This window comes from Schistocerca serialis, chromosome 2 (genome assembly GCF_023864345.2).
Source record: "Schistocerca serialis cubense isolate TAMUIC-IGC-003099 chromosome 2, iqSchSeri2.2, whole genome shotgun sequence".
NCBI classification, from domain to species: Eukaryota; Metazoa; Arthropoda; class Insecta; order Orthoptera; family Acrididae; genus Schistocerca; species Schistocerca serialis.
The window spans coordinates 427,796,431-427,814,099 of NC_064639.1; positions in this window are offsets into that span (position 1 = coordinate 427,796,431).

Consider the following 17,669-nt stretch of genomic DNA (forward strand, 5'->3'; position numbering starts at 1 on the left):
AGAGTTTCATTCTCGCTAGAATAACAACAAAGGAACTTAAGCATTAGTCAGGCTACTAGCAATGATCCACCAGATGATTGAACAATACAGCCGCTGACCGATGGCAGAACGTACATTTATAGACACGAAGGTTCAGCTTAAATTAACAGAGTACAGCTATCTACAGATGCAACAACTAACACCCCATGTAATACAGAGAAAGCTTATAACTGAATATTTTTTCTTTTACACCGTAGACAGTAACTAAACTTCGGAGCAGAAAAAGTATTGCGTGGAGAGGCAAGTAAATTACATATCGCCTACAGTTTTTTAGAATAGTATAATCGAGGAAAGAAAAACTTAGACTGTTGCACTCAACTTGTTGCAGCTACTTTGCGCACCTATCACAGCCACTAATGTGATATGAATTTGTACACGTTTTTATGGCAGCGCCTCAGTGACGTCGTAACTCTACAGAAGACCTGTTTCGCTTGCAGACGTTCGCATTTCGCCGCTGAAAGCTGGCAATAGTGCTGGTATCTGCAGCGGAACTTCTTTCCCCGACTCTGCAGTAGCCTACTCCATAACCCTGTCTTGGTATTTCGCAGCAGACAGAAATGAGCAAAAATCGGAAGCCTTCGGTCGAATAGCGTTCACTGATAGCCAAAACCTTGTGATCACTGCCACCTGGTGGAGTTTCAGGCACGTGACGCAGCAGTAAAAGCAGAGCGAACGCATACGGGGCAACACCCTAGCGAAGATACCAGCTGCAGATGGGGAAATACATAGCGAAAAGCAATTTTGACAAAGAGCAGATTCTAATTAGGCAGAATTTGTGAACGAGTATCTCGAAAACGGCGAAACTGGTCGAATATGCACGTGCTACTGTCGTGAGCATCTACGGAAAGATGCAGAAGGACAGCGAAACTACCACTTGGTGCTAAATGGTTGGACGTCCACGACTCTTCACAGAATATGGTGTTCGCTGGCTTGTCTGCTCTGTAAAGTAAGATAGATGGTGATTTCTGGTATCTCTGCCGAAGGAGCACAATACTGGTGCCCGCACAATTGTTTTGGAGAGTACTGTTCATCGTACGTTTGTTGAACTTGGAGTTCTGTAGAAGATCACCCCTATGTATTCACATATTGACATTGTCAGTTACGATTGCAGTGGGCATGGGACCATCGGAATTCGACAGTCGATCAATGGAAACTGTAAGATGGCAAGAACTATGCCCCTTACGTGAAGTCATTAAAGATCACCTAACTCACGTTGAGCGAACAGTAGGACTGAACAAAAATGACTGACAAGGCACAGTGCATCTTGTAGAGGATATAGTATGGACGTATTGGAATAATTAATGTCAGGTGATGGTTTTAAAGTGATTCACACGACATGAAAACTTTGTGGAAACGCGTCGATATACTGGAGGCTAGTTTACCCCAGGGAAGTACTCAGAATTGACCGTGTCCGCTGGGGGAGCGGCTAAGGGAAGCGACAGTAGGCAGCTTAGGGCGGCTCAAGCCCTAAGAAAGCAGTAACAGGGTGCGGCCTCCAGCCACGTTAAGATGAGTGATAGTGAGTGGGTGGTTGACCCCGACTCCATGCTGGTGCACTGGGAAACAGACGGAGAACTTGTAAACCTGTTGATAAATGTCCGTCGTCCTGTTTCCTGTGAAACATGCGAGAAAGCCGCGCAAAGCTACGGTGGAGCGGTCAGCAGAGGTCAAAATATGCGTGTTCGTGACTATAGCAACTTCACGCTGAATTCACGGTCTGCAGAGTCTGAAGCAAAACAGATGAAGAGTGACAGAAAGAAATATGCCGGCCTCCGATGGGAATGTAGGACCAAGGAATTTGAAATAATCTCCTGGGAGTCAGAATTCCGGAAAACTTGGTGTTGTGCAGTCGCTAACCTTGATGGGTGGCCTGGGAGGAGCTAAATAACAGAAGTTGAGTGGAAGGGAAATTTTGTGGGAATTTGTTCACTTCCCAGAGCAGGCATTGGTCGGTGCTGGAAAGCGATCCATAATTAACGCTACTTGCGCTGCAATTGGCGTAAGTGATTTTGCTGGAGGGGCAACTGAAGCGAAGAGCGGACAGTGAGAAGTCTCCATAGTGGTCTTCCGTTCCCAACTTGCCTAGAGTGCGGACGTGGCGTTCTTTACTCAGCTTGCCTGAGAAAGAGTGAGCATCTCTGCAGTTTAGGACTTAGCAAATGGAACGGTCCGCTTTGAGATAGAAAGTTTTGGTTCAGCTATGTACTGAGCAAGATAGCTAGGAGTGAATAGACGAGCGCAGCCTTGCAGCACCACAAGGTCGGCTGACGTCCACACAACGACGCCGCTCCGCCACGCTGTATTCGGTGATACTGCGCCCGCTCCAGCCACTGATTAATTTGTCGGATCACATCGGCAAAGTTTCCACGAGGATTTCATAGGCCGTGTATTGTAGAATTCTTCTCGCACTTCGCATTACGCCTGGGTCAGTCGATAGGAATTACTTTTGAGTTATCGCGCTTTACTCCATGCAAACGCAATTTATTACCACTGCCTGATAGGAGAGTCTTGTAATGTGATGATTGAAGGTCAGGAGTTAAAATAAATTTGTGCTAATCGACTGCATCTGTTTTCGATCAAGTAGTTGAAATCCCAAGTCACTTTCTTAATTAATTTTATGTTCAACATTTGCATCTGGTGTTCAATAGCTGAATATAACATCAATGTGCACCCCTTTTTAATTAAAAGTAATCAATTCTGAATAAATTAATGTCAACACTGCTACTGCAGTTCAATCAGGAGTCACAGGGCTATATTACTTTTTTGCGTTATCCGACATTGCGGCAGTTTTGCACTCTCTGTTGATCTGTAAGTCAATTAGTTGGGGTGAACACACGCCAAAACCAGCTAAGTGACGGGTGGAGTGTTACAAAACATGTCGGCACTTCGGGTAATTCACATTTTTGCTACAATAGGTCGATGGTCGTCTCCACAAATGCCGTCATCGAGGAGAATGCCGGCTCCCACCACGGACACAGGCTGTTGGGAGCAGCATTATGCCGTGGGAGACATTCTCATGCTGGTGGTAGTAATCGAAGGCACACGGGACACACGGACCGCTGCGAACCACCTTCATCCCTTTATCCCTAATGTCTTCCCTGTTGGCTTTCAGTAGTATAATTGTCAGTGTCTTGGAGCCAGACTGTGCTACAGTAGTCTGTGGAGCATTGTATTGAACTCTCGTTGATGTCTCGGCGACAAACTCACCTGATGTAAACCCTGTGGACCCCATTTAGTTTGCTTTCGAGCACCATCACCGCGTACGCCAATCAGCGACTGTTAATTACGCGAATTATGTGAGTAGCGCCTAGATATCTAATGCCACATACCTCCACAAATCTACCAACAAACAACCTGAACCCTGATACGCAGAATCAGTAATGTATTTCATTCCAACGACGGACAAACAAGCTATTAAGCAGGTTGTCATAATGTTTCGGCTCATCAGTGTATTTGCTTCAGCATCCGCTAGCTGACTTTTGAAATCGTACAGTAACATAGTGAAGTAGGATTAAGGAGCGAGATCAGTAGAAGGCTGAATCACGTACACTGTTGCCACATGTTATCGACAGACGGCCGTGCGGTAGTAGTTGTTTTGTATGATGTTGATTGCACGAAATGATACCTTAGAAATGACACAGTGACCGGGCCCGTTTACGGTCCCATCCCTGTCCCTTTAATTTTCAAATCTTCTTCATTTCGGGTTTCTTTTATGATCAGTGTTTGCCCCATCTCTGAGCCTGCATGCTTGACGGGATCCTAGCTCTTCAGCCCCTCGGTACAGCCATGGTTTAGAGATTCGAGTAATTGTGAAGAATACAAAATGTATTGGATGCAGGGAACTTAAAAGGTTGTGGTCTGCTGCTGCATGAATTGGAGCAAATGTGAGCTTGATTTACCGAAAGGAATTCCTTACTTTTTCTGCTCGCCAATCTCAAGGCCTGACTCGATCGAGCTATAGGGTGAGCAACCCGACATGGTCGAAGGCGTAATCACGAAGACCTACACGCGACTCTCCCGCCAATTAGCGGCAAGTGGCAGAGAACGCAGCGCCGCTTGTAGGAGCTCGGGTAATTAGCAGAGGCGTAGAAGGGGCGAGGTGAGCGCCTGCAACGTAGGCCGGCAGCACTGTAGCCCAGATCCGCGGGGTCGCAGCTTTCTAGGGGCCGGAGTGCAGGAGTGGCAGCTAAGCTAATCTGGCTAATGCTGCCGCCTTCACGTCATCTAAACTTGTTACACGCAGTCTGGTTAGCATATTGATGAGAACAATCTAATTAAAGCAACCGATTCAGTCAGTTGGTAGAAAATAATCGATTCACTGAATCAGTTGAATTATTCATTCCTTCTCTTGAGTAAAACCAGTCTGTGGGAGCAACCGAATGTACTCTGTCGATTCAGTGTGTTGCAGTTTTACGTATCGATAGGATTAGTGTTCATTCATTGCTTTCGAGTGAAATCAGTCTATGAGGTCAAATAAATGAAAACAGTCGATACAATCCGGTGCATTTAGCTCCGAGCACTTATCCGAAAGTAATTCTCTGACTGCGAATTTATTGAAATCAGCTGTATTAGATACACACAGATCTAGTACCCAATAGTGACATATAAAAATTTGTGCCGGGCTGGGATTCGAAGCTGGATTTCCCGTTTAATACAAAAAGTCCAGTAAACATCGCCTCTGAAGAGAATTCCGTAAGAGCTTTGAGAATTTGTTCGTCTTCCCTACAGTGAAACACGTCTCTTGTACTGAACAAGAGTTCATAGCATTCAAGATATGTCTTTTAGAGTCAATGTTCACCAGACAATGTTTTCTTGTTTTGGCCCATACTATCTCCCATCAACATATGAAAAGCAAAGAGCCTGCAGTAGTAGAGATTTGTTTAACAGTATCTAACAATACCACCACTTGCAAAGTAGGTTAGAAATCAGATTAATAATGTTGCTCACGCAGAATATGTTCGCTTTATCGGGCAACAACAAAGTTATTGACTGTGGATGGTATCGTCAGAATGGAAATAATGAAGTCACTGACAACAACATGGGAGAGGAATACAATAGAAGATGAAAGGGGAGCTTTGAGAGATGAAACAGTGAAGGCAGCAGAGGATCAAGCAGGTAAAAATGACGAGGGCTATTAGAAATCCTTGGGTAAAAGAAGAGATACTGAATTTAATTTATGAAAGGAGAAAATATAAAAATACAGTAAATTAAGCGGCCGACAACGAATATAAACGTCTCAAAAATGAGATCGACAGGAAGTGCAAAAAGGCTAAGCAGGAATGACTAGAGGACAAATGTACTGATTTAGAAGAATATATCGCTAGAAGTAAGATAGATACTGCCTGCAGGAAAATTAAAGAGACTTTTAGAGAAAAGAGAACCCCCTGTATGAATATCAACAGCTCATAACGATAATCAGTCCTAAGCAAAGGACGGAAAGCAGAAAGGTGGACCGAGTATATAGAAGGACAATACAAGGGAGATATACTTGCGAAAAATGTTATAGAAATAGAAGAGGGTGTAGAGGAAGACGATAAGGGAGATATGACACTACATGAAGAAATGAATAAAACACTGAAAGACATAAGTCGAAACAAGTCCGCGAGAGTAGACAACAATCCGTAAGAGCTACTGATAGCCTTGATAGAGCCAGCCACAAGACTCTTAAATCTGGTGAGCAAGATGTACGAGACGGGCGAAATACCCTCAGACTTCAAGAAGAATATAATAATTCCAATCCCAAAGAAAGCAGGTTGTGAAAATAACCGAACCATCAGTTTAATAACCCACGGCTGCAAAATACTAACACGAATTCTTTACAGACGAATGGAAAAACTGGTAGAACCCGACCTCGAGAAAGATCAGTCTGGATTCCGTAGAAATATTTGAACATACGAGGCAATACTGACCCAATCTTAGAAGACAGGCTAAGGAAAGGCAAACCTACAGTTATAGCATACATTTTTATGAATTACCTGGACGAAGAACTAATGTCACTAAATATGTAGATGTATGGATCGCTTAATAATACCGTACATCATCAAGACCGAAGACCTAAACAAGCTATGTATCCTGATCAAACCCGAAACCGTTTACAAGAGGACATGAAACAAATTAATAAATCGGTGCAACAGGTTTCCGGAACAAACACCAACAGATCTTGTCACTCCCACATCAAACAAATAAACAGCTTCAGGAGTACGATGCAGAATGCAGAGACTACCAACACTGTCTCTGTGGAAATAGATACATACAAGTTAAATACACACCATAGATGTTATCCAAAACAAACTGAATTAGCACTAGAATGACTAACAAATCAAATTAAATAAAATGGGGGAGATAAACTTAATGAAGAAGTTCAACAACGAAAGGTTATCATATACCAGAAGCACGCTATAATTCGTAACATCTGACTTAACAACTCCTTTCGAGAATCATGGAATTAACATTACTGTCTGAATCAAAAATAGCATAGGAGGAACACTTCCATACACAGAAAATAAAGAACATTTAAAAAAAATCTGAATCTAAAATAATTGATGTAAATAAATTTAAAATTCTGGGAATAATAAATTTCCTCAATAAAATAAGCACATATCACTAATGAACAAATGTAGTTTTGCGAATTAATTTAAAAGTCAAATTCCTTCACTGATGTATAACATTCTAATCACCTACTTAAGCAGAAAAATGCAAAAATCGTTAAAATCTTTAGTACAGTTTATAAAAGAAAAGTGAATGTTACGTTCATCTGTTGAGTTAGCAAGGAAAAAACGTAATGCAAATGCAAAGACAATGCTAATTTACGAAGTCGGTTCTAAAATATCTTGCTCATACAACAAACGCTCTTTCACAAAAAAAAGAACTTTGGTGAATGCAATGTATTCAGTTTATCTATTTCAACGAAGCACTGCTGATGATTAATTAAAATATTTTGTACTGCGTGACCCGTGTCTCGGCTGGTTCGGCAGGCGCCTTGCCTTGTTTGTCAGCCAACTTGAGAAAGTCCTGCAGTGGGGACTCCAGATTCATGTAATACTCTGGGGGGAGTTCAGTCGACCGTAATCATATTAGTCTGCCGACGTTGAAATTAAATTCCCCAAACTTCTCGCCACTTAGAGGCTGCAAATAAGATTCGCCTGCTTCCCCTTTGGCAAGAGCGACTGAAACTTCGTAGTGGCAGAGCGTTCTTATGAAGTCGCACGGTCATTCCGCATTTCGTAATTTCTCTACAGAAAGCATTATCATGTTTTATGCCTGGACCCAGTATTGTAAAGAGAGTTATAACGGATTGGCGGAGGCAGAGGGTGGTTAGGTGAGACAATGACTTACCAACTTCAGTCCTCTTCTTCTAAAAACACCCTAGCTTCTTGTATGAGGGCGTACTGTAAAGCAACGTCTCCGGATTTTTTTATGTGAAAACTCTTCAAGTTTTTTAAATAAAATAAACTTTATTAACATTTTGCATTTCTATTCTTCGTGTCTACATATTTATTTTTCACCACGGTCACCCAAGCGACGAACACTTTTCTCCCAACGAGAGACCTGTTTGTTGATACCGTCACTGTTGAATGTTTGACTTTGTTGACGGAGTCACAACTCTGGTTGCACCGCTCAATCAGTCTTCGAGGGCGTACTATAAGTTTTAGAAACAGATGAAAATCGGATGACGCCAGGTCGGGACTGTATGGAGGATGATCGATGACAGTAAAAAGGAGTCACATTGTTGCACATGTCACAGAGCTCTTGTGTGGTCTGGCATTGTCATTGTAAAAGAGAGATGGATTCCAATTGGAGGTACGTTTTATGCGGTTGCTAACTCGATTATGGCATACTGTTTCTCACGCACCGACGTAATTACGTTAGAAACTGCCATGTTACGTGCTACTCTTCGCAGCCCTCTAGCGGCAGAGGGTTGCAACTTGCGCCAGCGAAGCGGGAAAATCGACCGAGTAAATGTACGACATGTAATTAATACCTCAACCGATATTGAGAACAGAATAAAACATTCGGGGGCATGCCCTCGTATAGTATAAATTATAGCTCTCTATGATGATGTAGTCGACATTAGTACAAATATTATAGTCATTGGTAGTTCAAAGGTATACCCGTTTACGGGTGCTATTATACCGAGTTTACGAGTGCTCATATCAACAAGGATAGCGGAGTCGTCATTAACTTGTTTCGCAGTGTTTACGTTTCCTCAGCGACTGTATTTCTGAATTGCACGTCTAGTGCGCGGGAGAGGTATAATATGAGAGATATGATAGCAGGTTATGGCTTGTATCCTCTAAATTTCCGTATGAACAAAACCTTAGCTTGTGTTCGCAATAATGTTGAAGATGTGGCGGCACTAAGTGCTCGCAGAACACTACGCTGTTCATACGTTTCGCAACGACGCCATCCGAAACAGTAACCGAGTTTGTAACGTACGCTATTGGGATGCGCAATTCGGAAGTCCCTCAGCAAATCAGTGAACGATGACAAGTCAGAAGGCTGCTGGGCTCTTACAGCAGTTGGCCAACTACGAGTAGGACCTCAGCAATGAGAGTTCCGCAAAACTTTATTATGTATGTATACTTCACCCATCCTGGGAATCGAGAATCCGAATGGTATTTGCCTTTTAACGCTATCGATACGACTGCATCAAAATCTCTACAACAGCTCCTCTGACTAGCCCGGAGATGCAAAAAGATACGAGCAGGGGACATCGGTTCATATATGTACGAGGGTTGGAAGTTTAATGTTGTTGTTGTTGTTGTGGTCTTCAGTCCTGAGACTGGTTTGATGCAGCTCTCCATGCTAATCTGTCCTGTGCAAGCTTCTTCATCTCCCAGTACCTACTGCAGCCTACATCCTTCTGAATCTGCTTCGTGTATTCATCTCTTGGTCTCCCTCTACGATTTTTACCCTCCACGCTGCCCTCAAAAACTAAATTGGTGATCCCTCGATGTCTCAGAACATGTCCTACCAACCGATCCCTTCTTCTAGTCAAGTTGTGCCACAAGCCCCTCTTCTCCCCAATCCTATTAAATACGTCCACATTAGTTACGCGATCTACCCATCTAATCTCCAGTATTCTTCCCCTCACTTATCGACCTTAATGACAGTGAAAAATGAAACCGCGTGTACCTAATGGTAATTTTGGAAAAGCAATCGTCACCGAAGTTAACCTGTCGGTAAAGAGAGAGGAAAGGGTTACATCTAAATGAAAGGAAAAATGCAAGTGAAACTGGTGGAAATTAATTTTGAAATAGGGATAAAGTTAATAAAGAAAGTAAATGTGCGGCCGTTACGTTAACAATCAACTAGCGTTAATTAGATATTTGAGATTTGGGGGAAATTACGGTCCCCAGTCCTATGGACAATTACTATAACTGAAAAGGAAATTACACATATAATTAGCACTAGAAGCGTGGAAACTGAAGGTTGACACGTGTAGTGTGAAAACTGAAAGTTTGTCAGAAGTAATAAATTTCGCTACACTTAATTTAGCAAAAGAATTAATGAAACCGGAAAATCGAAAGTTAATTTAGTGACCGAAGTTAATAGTGAGCTTTCTTTCTGAAGCACATCGAAATACAGTTAGTCTTGGACTACCTCAACAATCATTTCTAAAGCTACTTGAATCTAAGCAATTTAGAAAGAAGAGATTTAACTTTGAACTTGAATTAAACGATTCTAAACAATTAACAATAGTAAAATTTAGTACGTACCAAGCTGAGCTGCAGTCACAGGTAAGCTAAAATACGGTAACAAAACTCGCACTCTTAATTTGTGCCTGTGTAATCTAGCTATTGTAGCCTGCTATGAATACTTAAAGTGAACTTTGAAATTAACGCAGGGAAATGGAATTATGCGGGCGTTTGAATTTCAACGACACTCGGGTTCATTTCGGAAAAGGAAGGGACCCTGCTTGGCAATGCAATTGGGACAATGAGCAACAAAGGTTCATGCTAAGTTGCTGTAATTTTGCGAGGCAAATGGAACAATTTGAAAAGCTGAGGTCTGCCATACAGTTCTGAAACTTTACGTGCTTTTAGTCTTCCTTGTTGGTTGATTGAAGGTTTGAAGCCGTCGATCGAGGAGGTGGCGACAGTCACTCATTGTCGGCCGTCGCTGTTGCAGAAGCTGGATGTTGGCGCGCCTTCTTCTCGACACGGTCACCAGGCGAAACGGGCTCTTGATGTGCGCCAGCTAATGCTTCCCGTCCGCGACACCATGTCAGAAACTATCATCGCGAGTCGAGCGCAATTACATGCTGCCGAACCCCGAAAGCGCGGCAACTCGCGGGAGCGTCACACAACACACCTGCTCCACTCGCTACTCCAGCCAGACTCCTACTTCTCTGCCCGCGCTCCACGCGGCAGAGTTAACACTACCAAAGATCCTACACACTTTGAGTCTTCACACGACCTATCGATGTAATCGTTCGATAGCAGTTTTCCCTAGGCAACACCCAGCGTAAAAATACAAATAATATTTACGAAACAAACCAATTATACATCGACATAAATGCATAAATATATGTATATACAAATAGTAAAACAATTACAATATGTAAAGACACAGAAATGTCACACATTCAGGTAACAAAAATAAGGAAAACAAATTATAGTACGATAGATGGAAATAGGAGGATATGCATTTCCGGCGTTACACGTGCCCCACATTTTCTGAGGATGTTCGTGTAACGTAAACAGACTCAGAAAATGTCCAAAAAAAAAAAAAGAAACAGCGGAAATGCATATGCTCAAAACATCAACAAAATTTAGCATTCGCCTAATTAACCATAAACCAATTTTTAGACGATAATAAATGAGTGGAGATACGCCTAATCTTATTCCACTCTGTCATCTTGATCAAAATAAAACAGGTTGACAACATATTAAAATTCATAGAAAATATAGAAAATGGTTTAACTATTCCAAAATCATTAAAATTCGTAACACTATGAGAAATGGAATACTATTTGCAAAATTAATTAGAGTGCATGGTCATAAAAACAGGTAGATCAAAATACGCAAATAAATAATCAAATAGACTACACATTTTATATAACCTTTTCATAATTAATATTCTCGTCACGAGAATCTATTTAACGCTAAACAAGAAAATAATGTACAGCAGATCGACAAAAACATAAATATTAACAGCAGAATTCTTTCAGCTGTCCAGGAAGAAAAACAATTCCGCCTTCCGTACCCGCAAGTACGAAGAATGCCGACAGCGGCACAAGAGCCAACAGCGGCACAAGAACCGACAGCGGCTCGCCTCGCCAGTATTGTTGCGCCCGCGTGTGCGGCACGCTTGACCTCACTCGCCCTTGTGACGGCGTTTCCAGAACGTCAGTTTCACTGAATTCTTTCGGAAAAACTCACTCCCGAGTAATCTCAAGGAGTCCATAAACACTATCACAGTGGATAACTCAACACTGTCCATCATCACACGCATGTACTAGCCTGAAACTTAAAACAGCGTCTAAGTACATCGGCAATGACTAGTAAATCACATATTTATGGAATCTTACAGCTATTTACAAAATCATATTTACATTCCTTAATCTACTGTAACTCAGCTGAAAACTTAAACTAGCAGCTTGGATTTTTCAGTTGATTAGATCATGATTAAATTGATTAAAATTAAATTGATTAATCAAAATTAATTACTTATTAATTACAACTTCTTTAATGACCTTGGTCAGGCTAAAGCATGGCAATCTTGCAAATCGTTAAATCTTACACTCTATTTTACATACTGTATAAATTACCCATTGTGTGGTATTAATCGATCCTAGGTCGGTACAATTTCAAGTCTACAATGTTCCGTACACCTAATAGTTTTCCAGAGCTTGGATACTCTAAGCAATAAGCATTTGTGTGAGGTATACCAATGACTTTATATGGTTCATTATAAACAAACTTAAATTTAGAGATTTCATTGTCTATCTCGCTCGATTTCTCATGAGCTTTTACAAGTACTAAGTCTCCGATCGCAAACTTAGCAAAACGCGCTTTAGCGTCATGACGACGTATGCGAGCATCGGCTTTAAGCTTCATTACTTCTCGCAAATGATCTTTTTTCACACCAATACTAATGTCAATCCGTGGAGGGAATTTGATTATCTCTTCCAATTCACTTTCTACACTTTTGTCAATGCCGAGATTCCTCACTTTACGGCAGTTCAAATTCATACCTACATCAATACTATCCGGCCAGTTAACAATGTGTATAGGCTGGTATTGCCTATGCACACCGTCTCCTGCCTCGTCAAAACTAACTACTATTGTTTTATCTTGTGACGTACATGTCAAAGTTTTGCTTTCGCAATTAATCACTGCACGGTTCTTTAATAGCCAATCTAACCCAATAATTACTTCCGTAGTTAAGTATGGCACGACGACAAACTCTTGTTCAAATCGTGCCCCACATATCTCGAAGTTGACAAAAATCTGTTTTGTGACCGGTATACTGGCCTTCCCAGTAGCACCGATAATTTTCAGTCCTGTTACTGGCATAACTACGATGCCAGGTCTGTCTTTCAGTAACTCAAATATTTTCCCAGATACAGCACTCAATTCTGCACCGGTGTCAATCAACACGTTTAGTTGTAGGTCGTGCATACTAACAGACACTACTATCTGTCTACACTTGTCCTCGACTGTTTCTTTATTTTCCCACAGTAAATCCTCGTCTATATCCAGGTCATTCCAGAAAAAACCATCCGGCTTTGATCCTAAATCCGGTTTATCTGGCGGCTTTTTCAGCCTCTGTTCACATACAGTTTTAATTTCAACACGTCTGTCCTGAGGACTAGTCTGTAGCTTCGCCTCCAATACCGAAACCTTTTCCTGTAACTCGTCAACTAGTGAGTGTAGCTTTGCTATCAATTCACTAGTTGTCACCTTCGTTGATTCCTCTTTATTCAGATTGATCTCATCTGCCAATCTACCTGGAGAAATGTGCCCAGTAGTATCTGCAATTACTTCCTCTAGATCTGCGCAACCCACACTGTTATCGTCTGACCGTAAAATGTCAGCTCTAACCTCATACACGCTGTAATCTACGTGCTTTTCTACCAATCGTTTCCGGCTATCACTAAAATTTTCGTAATCTTTCTCCTTAATACTCTCGCAATGTTTAAACTGGATGTTCGCGTCGGATGGGTCGGCTACTTCTACCACTACAACTTTCGGTAAAGTCTGCCGGTTAGGGCCAGAACTTTCCGTTACTACTTCAACATTCAACTCCTGCTGGACGAAACACGACGCATCTTGCTCGTGCTCCCCCTTAACATCAACTATTTCTAGTAAAGTCTGCCGGTTAGGGCCAGAACTTTCTATCATTTCACAAACACTATCTTCCTGCGGGACGAGACGCGGAAAATCCTGCACGCGCTCCCCATAAACACTTCTCCCATACAGGCCCCTATAATCTCTTAGTTCGTCGTATAAGCGACCGAACTGCCTTAACCAGACCTCATCCCTCTCTGCATCCCCTCGCTCGATGACGGACGTTTTATCCGACATCTGATCTTCTCTCAACACTTGCGAATCATTCTTAAACTCAATCTCCAGTTCCGCTGTGGGTATTACAGCTGCCACTTCATAATCGATTTCCGGAACACTATTTAAATTGTTCTCACTGACAGTGAATGTACTTCCTACTGCCGTGTATACAGCTGATCTACTACTTGTGGGCGCACTCCTTTCTCCTAACACTGGCACACTCTCCCGCCGTTGATTATTCCACACGGAATTTTCATATCGACGACACCTGGGTTTTCTCCTGCTATTGGGCCGCCAAAATTTCTCCACGCCCGGTCGGCCCCTCACCGGCGCGGCTAATGGTTTCCCTGTCTCGTCCCAGCAGATACGGTCCCCGGATGCTGCTGAGACGGCTGATCGCACCCTCTGGCGTTATTACTATTCTGTGAAGCCCGTATCACGTTAGTATGATACTGGTTTCCGTCATTCCTGTTATTATTTGCATTGTACCGATTGTTATTACGATCCGAACCATTATTGTTATTGCTGCCATGGTTGCGGTATGCATTATTCCCATGGTTATCGTTGTTGTGGTTGCTGTGGTGCCTGTTGTTGTTACCACGGCCTCTACCACTGTCGCGATTATTGCGCCAATTGTCCTCGCCCTCCACTCTTTCCAGGAAATTATTTATTGTTCTGTAATTGCTCCCAACGTAGCGTTTTGTATCATCTGGAAGCTTTTTGTAGAGTTCCCACACTATTTCGGATTCCGTGCGGCGATCACGCAAGTATTCCAACTTGCGGATCCAGCCCTCACAAATCTCCTTCATCAAACCGCGCAAATTCGCATCGAAAGGCCTCGATACGACAAATTCGCGCCAGACACTTTGCTGTTTTTGCTCTGACCAGTATTCAGCCAGAAACAAATTTTTAAATTCGTCAAAAGTCAGGTCCGTAATGTTGAGGTTTAAGCCCCAATGCTTGGCATCACCAGCCAACACATCAATAATCGCATTAATTTTTCTCTCATTAGTCCATGATCTGGGTAAAACTCTTTCACAATTCTTAATGAAATCCGTCGCGTGTATACCGCCTTTTTTCAAGGGGTCGAAACGCTCCTCTTTCGTCAACAATTCCGAACTATGTTCATAGATTGGGACATAGCTCTGTTTTTCGTCAAGTTTCTTTTCTAATTCCGACACTCTCGTAATTACTTGGCAAGTGGTTGTCGCAAGCGTTTCTACTTCCCTTTTTTTCGCAGGTATTAGCCTGCTTCGTCACTTTGGTATCTACTTCGGATACTAAAGCCTTTAAAGATGCCACCTTCTTTTGATCCTCTTTTTTCACTAATTGAATTTGTTCCGTCACCTTATTCTCCTACACTTTTCTCGATTCTGCTAATTTCGGAATAAAAACGAGTATTTATGCTCGCAATTTCCGCCTGAACGCCTATCATTTCCTGTTTAAGATTACCGATTTCGCTATTAATCACAACAATATCTTCTTTGATTTTATCAACTTTTGTGTTAACAACTCCAACATTGTTGTTCACAACATTAATAGCTTTGTTGTGACTGTCTAGCTTTCGTTCAATTTTTTCAGACTGAGCTTCTTGCTTGGCCGATTGACTCTTGATTTCGTTAATCAAAACATTCAATAAATCAGTTAAATTCCCGGAAACTACCGGTTTTACTTGCGTAGCGGCTTCCTCTTTAATTGTCCCCCCGTATTCGTCATCAAGGGATTCGCATTTGATTTTCACTTCCGACTCCGAAACATTTTCTAAAGTGTGGAATTCCATTTCTGCTCTTTGTTGCGTTTCGGCGGTCGCGTCTTTCATGCTAGCCGCCTGTCCCTGAACAATGGGTACCGCGGTGCGCGTTCCCCACTGTTCGACCGATTGTTCCTTATCCAAGCCTACCAAATTTTGGTAATTGTTGCCTTCACTCATTTTAATAATTTTCAATACAAATGCCAAATCTCAAATCTAATTAGGATTCCTCACACTAATATTCTCACTGACGTATCGACCATTTCGTAACCAGCACTTTGTTACGAGATTTGTACAATGCAAAATTCGTGTCCAGAACAACCTCAGATTTGAAGATTGTCCTGTCACCAGGTCGCCACGTGTAACCTCCCCCTCACTTATCGACCTTAATGACAGTGAAAAATGAAACCGCGTGTACCTAATGGGAATTTTGGAAAAGCAATCGTCACCTAAGTTAACCTGTCGGTAAAGAGGGAGGAAAAGGGTTACATCTAAATGAAAGGAAAAATGCAAGTGAAACTGGTGGAAATTAATTTTGAAATAGGGATAAAGTTAATAAAGAAAGTAAATGTGCGGCCGTTACGTTAACAATCAACTAGCGTTAATTAGATATTTGAGATTTGGGGGAAATTACGGTCCCCAGTCCTATGGACAATTACTATAACTGAAAAGGAAATTACACATATAATTAGCACTAGAAGCGTGGAAACTGAAGGTTGACACGTGTAGTGTGAAAACTGAAAGTTTGTCAGAAGTAATAAATTTCGCTACACTTAATTTAGCAAAAGAATTAATGAAACCGGAAAATCGAAAGTTAATTTAGTGACTGAAGTTAATAGTGAGCTTTCTTTCTGAAGCACATCGAAATACAGTTAGTCTTGGACTACCTCAACAATCATTTCTAAAGCTACTTGAATCTACGCAATTTAGAAAGAAGAGATTTAACTTTGAACTTGAATTAAACGATTCTAAACAATTAACAATAGTAAAATTTAGTACGTACCAAGCTGAGCTGCAGTCACAGGTAAGCTAAAATACGGTAACAAAACTCACACTCTTAATTTGTGCATGTGTAATCTAGCTATTGTAGCTAGCTATGAATACTTAAAGTGAACTTTGAAATTAAAGCAGTGAAATGGAATTATGCGGGCGTTTGAATTTCAGCGACACTCGGGTTCATTTCGGAAAAGAAAGGGACCCTGCTTGGCAATGCAATTGGGACAATGACCACAAAGGTTCATGCTAAGTTGCTGTAATTTTGCGAGGCAAATGGAACAATTTGAAAAGCTGAGGTCTGCGATACAGTTCTGAAACTTTACGTGCTTTTAGTCTTCCTTGTTGGTTGATTGAAGGTTTGAAGCCGTCGATCGAGGAGGTGGCGACAGTCACTCATTGTCGGCCGTCGCTGTTGCAGAAGCTGGATGTTGGCGTGCCTTCTTCTCGACACGGTCACCAGGCGAAACGGGCTCTTGATGTGCGCCAGCTAATGCTTCCTGTCCGCGACACCATGTCAGAAACTATCATCGCGAGTCGAGCGCAATTACATGCTGCCAAACCCCGAAAGCGCGGCAACTCGCGGGAGCGTCACACAACACACCTGCTCCACTCACTACTCCTGCCAGACTCCTACTTCTCTGCCTGCGCTCCACGCGGCAGAGTTAACACTACCAAAGATCCTACACACTTTGAGTCTTCACACGACCTATCGATGTAATCGTTCGATAGCAGTTTTCCCTAGGCAAGACCCAGCGTAAAAATACAAATTATATTTACGAAACAAACCAATTATACATCGACATAAATGTATAAATATGTATATACAAATAGTAAAACAATTACAATATGTAAAGACACAGAAATGTCACATATTCAGGTAACAAAAATAAGGAAAACAAATTATAGTACGATAGATGGAAATAGGAGGATATGCATTTCCGGCGTTACAGCACCACATTTCGAAAGCTTCTATTCTCTTCTTGTCTTAACTATTTATCGTCCACGTTTCACTTCCATACATGGCTACACTCCATAAAAATACTTTCAGAAACGACTTCCTGACATTTAAATCTATACTCGATGTAATAATATAATAATAATAAACTTTAATAGTGGCAACTATTTATTTATAGCTCGTAAAAAATAGATACGTGTTTCAAAGTTGTACTGACCTTCAAAGTAGTCACCTGCATTGTGTGTAACCCGTCACCAGCGATGTGGAATTCGTAGGATACTCTTAGCAGTGCCAGTTGTGTTGACTGTTCGAGCGGCGCGGTCTATTGCCCGACGAATTTGTAGCAGTTCTGAAGCGAATGCCGTGAAGTGTTTCCTTTAGTTTAGAAATTGAGTTGAACTTACGAGAGCTTAAGTAA